Source organism: Capsicum annuum, chromosome 1, assembly GCF_002878395.1.
Source record: "Capsicum annuum cultivar UCD-10X-F1 chromosome 1, UCD10Xv1.1, whole genome shotgun sequence".
In the NCBI taxonomy this organism is placed as follows: domain Eukaryota; kingdom Viridiplantae; phylum Streptophyta; class Magnoliopsida; order Solanales; family Solanaceae; genus Capsicum; species Capsicum annuum.
The window spans coordinates 4,974,544-4,980,320 of NC_061111.1; positions in this window are offsets into that span (position 1 = coordinate 4,974,544).

Below are 5,777 nucleotides of genomic sequence, written 5' to 3' on the forward strand. Positions count from 1 at the left end.
GCAACTTAAACTGTTGAATAAACCGGCTGTCAAAATAATTAAGGTACATATTTTTCTTATAATCATTCTATTCTTGAGTGTTTTTAATGATTTGCTTATTATTGGTGTGTTAATATTATTTCATTTTATCTACAAAATCAGAAAATTACGGACTAGTGTTTATTTTTGACAAATAACTGAACGATTTTATTCACCAAGTAAGAATTTTACAACTCAAAAGAGAAGAAAAGGAAACAAATTAGGACAAAGTAGCAAACTTTCGTCCTTACTAACTGACCACCCTACTCCAACACCTACACATCTAAGGATAGAAATTCAAACTGTCTAACTTTTGTTTCACTCCCAGTCGAGTTACACCTCGTACATGCACGTCCTGTGCAATTTGCTCTAGCACTGCTTCGATAATCCTCTGCTTCTGTTGAAAAAAATTTGATATTTCTTTCCAACCAAATATGGTATGTAGCACAGGTCAAACATATTCTGTACACTTCTGCAGCTGCACTACTACCTTTATAGAATGTGATAGCCCATTGCAATTCCCCACACCACCCCATGGGATGTCTTGTTATTCCTTGCCAACGACCGAGTATCCTTTTTCAAATTGTGGTGGACATCACACACTTAAAAAAACAAGTGTGCCGCACTTTCATCTTCTTGCTTACACAATGGACAAATTGTATCATCAATAATCCTCCCAAAAGCAAGCCTATCTCTTATCATCAACCTATCGCAAAAGATGAGCCTAAGGATAAAAAAACATTTAGCTAAACCATAGTTGTTACATACTAGTTTCCTTCAAGGTACTTTTGAAAATTGTCCCCTCAGTGAACATACATATTTTTAATGGAGAACTTCTCCATTTGTACTAGGTCTTGATTCTGATTTCCTGCATTTTCCATATGCACTTTGGCTTTTAAGATTTTCCTGATTACCCAGGATGTATTTTTAACTTCTAAACTCCAACTAAATTTGTCTTTATAATAATAGTTATGCAGCCACTTAATCCAAAGTTTTTGTCTTTCTTTTTGCAAAGATTCCATAGTAACTTGCATATGGCCGCTCTGTTCCAATGTAGAATGCTAAGGATGTTTAGCCCTCCGACAGATCTAGGATAGCATAATTTTTTCCAAGTCATCGGTGCTTTTTTAGACATATATGATACATAACAGGATATTCAATTAGTATTACAAATTAATAATATTCTTTACTATGTTTTGTCCACAGACAAACTATGGAAATACATATGATTGTGTGAATTTCTATAAGCAACCTGCCTTTGGCCATCCATTATTAAAGAATCATAATTTTCATCTCAAGGCATGTCTCTACTTTGTTCATTTTTTACTTTCAATGTTTTAATAATTCATACTCAATTTAAGTTTTTGATCGACAGATGAAACCTACTTTAACTAGGACAATACAAAATTCAGATACTTCATTAGCGGCTAGTCAGTCATCGAGCATATGGTTAAAAGATAACGGTTGTCCTTCTGGAACTGTTCCTATTAAAAGAATTACCAAAGATGATCTTATTCGACGAAAACATATTCCTCCACCAGAAGATATCGCATTTGAATCCTCATAGAGTAATGTAAGATAATGTTACCTCAAATCATTGATGATTTTAAATATAACAATAATTCATAACTATTATATTTATAAAAAAGGAGGAAATAATTGTCCATTCATATATTTCATTGTTTACACACAGATTAACAGTAATAGTGAGCCAAAAAGAAGTTACATGTCATCGATGGACTACAAGGTACACTTAAATATAGGGGTGTCAAATGGGCCGGCCCGACCCAGCCTGATCCGACCCAGTTTGACCCTGTCTGGTAAGCCCTAGGGCTTTAGGGTTTCGGGTTCCGAGCCGGTTATTTTGTTAAAATGGGCCCGATTAACCCGGCCCAAACCAAGCTTGGTCCAGGCCCGGCCTAAAAAAATTAAAAAAAAAAAAAAAGATATTTTGGATTTTGGGCCAAATTAGCCGTTGGCCCAACGGCTATATAGCCGTTTTTGGGTCCAAACGGCTAGTTTGGGCCCATTTATTAAAAAAAAACTTTAAAAAATATTTTTTAATCCCAAAAAAAAATCTATAAATACCGTACAACTTCAAATCATTTTTCACACAATTTTTCACTCTCTCAAATCTCATTCTCTCTCAAATCTCAATTCTCAATTCTCAAATATTCAATATATTTAATTTCTTAATGTGTTCACTTTAACTTTTTAATTTTTCGTTTACAAAGTACGAGCGGAAGTTTCTAAAGTTGCAATCTTTGGATACTTCCAAAATTTGGTATTGTCGTTCCATCTCTTACGTTTAATTTTTATTTATTGTATTAATTGTTTAATATTTAATTTTATTATATTTGTGTATTTTGAATATTTTTAGTTTAATTTAATTTATATTATGGATAAATTAAGAAACCTCGCTACTAAAGGTGTTAAAAGTTTTTGTCCCGGAAGCGGTAGTGGTAGTAAAAAGCGAATTACTAGCGGTAGAGGTAGTTCAAGTAGTAGATATACCCGTGTGCCTTCGCCTCCGGTACCGCTTGGTACACCTTTTGAGGAAGAAATAGGTATAGGTGCTCACGATATGGATTATGTAGAAGCTCAGAAAAATTACGGTATAGAAGAAGAAAATGAAGTAGATGCGGTTAATTTAGACGAAAATAATGAAAATATTGCTGAGACACCCACAGTAGGAGATGCTAACGTTAGATCTGAATCAGTTAATCTCCCTTCCCGTCCTCCCAGTGCCCTAAAACCTCGTAAAAGAACTAGTATTGCATGGCAATTTTTTGAACGTATATCAGATATTGAGGTGCAATGCAATATTTGTCAACAAATATATAAGCATAGAAGTGGAGGCAAGCAAGGGGGTATGGGTACGTTAATGAGACATGTAGCTGAAGATCACAAAATAGAGTTAAATATTGCAAAAGGTGGTGGGGATGTTGGTGGGTCAACGCAAACTAGAATGGACCCAACAACCGGTCACGTAGCGAAAAAGTATAATAAATTGAGGGACAGGAAAGAAATAGCTAAAATGGTAGTTGTGGGTTGTTTGCCTTTTAGTTTTCCTTCTTCTGATGTCTTTATTCGTTATATACAAGCAATTTATAATCCTATGTTTAATGGTATTCCTAGAACTACTTGTTGGTCTGATATTTTTAGACTCCATTCACAATATTGTTTTTATTTATCAACATTGTTAAAACATATTCAATGTAGATTGTTCCTAACTTCTGATCTTGGTCGTGCTGTAAATAAAAATGATTATTTAACCGTTACTTGTCATTGGATGGATAGTAATTTCGTGATGCAAAAACGTATTCTTGCTTTTTTATATGATGAAGATCGTAAACATACTGGACAATTTATTGCTGATTCTATTGTTAAAATTGCCGGATATTATGGTATCGAAAATAAAATTTTATGTATTGCTTTTGATAATGCTTCTAACAACAAGACTGCTATAACAAAAATAAAATCTACGCTATCTCCGCCCTTGCCTGAAATTTTTCATATTAAGTGTGCATGTCATATATATAATGTCACGCCCCAAAATTCCATCGGGCCGGACTGGCACCCGAAGCCGAGAAGGCCCGGGAGAACCCGTTCAAATACCTGTACTTTCACTTACATGTCACCAAAAATTGGACAGCACTTCGTTGCCTATAGAAGGATCTAATTACCTGTATCAGCACGACACGCACAAATATATATATATATATATATATACTTGGCTGTCGGGGCCACCACATATACAAATATAACATTACTATATAAACTTCCATGACTTTACCCTTCCTTATGTCTACAAAGCCTCTAGGATATACATGACATAACTAGGGTCGGGACAAACCCCCGCCCACACATGACTCATGTACAATAACAAAACATAAGGAACCGACTCGGAAAGCTCCGAAGCAAACTGGAGCTCACCAACAATAGCTGTATGACCTGGCTCCTACTTGTGCGGTGTATGAGCTGAGGTACCTGTGCCTGCAGCATGAAATGCAGGTCCCCCGTGAGGGACGTCAGTACGAAATATGTACTGAGTATGTAAAGCTGTAAATAATCACATATGATATAGGAGCTCAATAGAAATCAGAAACAAGTGAATAAGTCGTAATAGGAGTGGACCACACTTACTAGAACCTGTGACAACCTGTACATTGTATTTATTCAATCACTTTACCTTCGTTCTTATCGTCTTTGTAATCATTACTGTACTGTATTGTGACCATTAGGCTGCCTCCAGTAAATATCAACTGGGATCGACCCATGCTAGGCTTATGCCCCTGGGATACCACCCATAAACACATACATAGGGATCGACCCATGCTAGGCTTATGCCCCTGGGATACCACCCGATAAGAGAGAACTTCCATCACTTAGTTCAATTAATCTTTGAGATTGTTATTTCGGTCGCCACCACATTTCTTATACTTTGAAACAATGATACATCAATAGGAACCAAGTAATAGACCTTCTATACAATAACGATGTAATAAAGACTCATTGGTACATCAACAATGTGTTTCAGAATCATCAATATCACAACAATGAAATAGGAGCCTTTTGGTATATCAATGAAATATTTTGACACTTTATAGAATGGAAACAACTTCGTTGGTAACGTAGAACAATACATGTTTTTGGACAACCTCGGAATCTTACTTGATGGAACATTGGTGTTTTCATGCCAAAGAACATTGTTAGAGTATGCTTTACATACCTCGTCGTAGATTCGGATACCAATTCAACACAACTTCCCGCCTTTACAAATCACTTATCTACAATGAAATGTTTGGCATCTAGTATTAGCAACCCAACACCACAATTCTCTTCCATAATTCCATACTACCAATATTTGCAAAACATTCCAAAAACCAACTTGAACAATAGGTTTATGTGTATATATATATATATAATCATCATTTCAATACCACATCATCAATACCACATCATCACACCAAATTCCTTCACAATTCAATATAATCCAACATCATTTCCCAATCATCTTTCAACAACAATCAAATAACATACTTCTTATGCTCACATGCATATATATATATATACATATCCATATAAATAACACCAACATAATTTACATCCTTACCATAAAATGGCCCTTTTGATTTCGAAGTCCTGTTGGCACAAATAAGGGGTGCTTCTCGAAGCCCTTGAGATGGTGAACACAACTACGGAATCAATTTGGATTTTCTACGGTTGAATCACAAGATAATTGGAGTTGAAATTTGGCTAGGGTTTCTTAGTCTTCAATAATGGATAATAAATAATGGATATGAGGCTAAGTATATGTATATAATGACCAATTTTCGTTCATGAGGTGATGGAAAATGACCATATTGCCCTTAAAAATTTAAGTAAATCCGAATCTGTCCATGGTGGACTGTTTTGATAGGCTAAAGTAAATCGGCCATAACTCTTTGCTTCGATATCGGATTTGGGTAAAATTGGTATCGTTAGAAAGATAATTCAAAGGTATTTCATTTCATATAAAGTAGGCCACCCAGTTCGTCCTGTACAAGGAGTTATGATCGTTTGAAGTTGACCCTAAAAATCTGTTTTGAGAGGCTGAAGTAAAACGAGTATAACTCCTTACTCAGATGTTGGATTTGGATGAAACCAATTGAATTGGAAAGAAGACTCAAAGATCTTTCTTTTGATATGTGGTAGCTCTCCCAGTTCATTATATTGAGGGAGTTATGATCGTTCAAAGTTGACCCAAAAAACTGGCA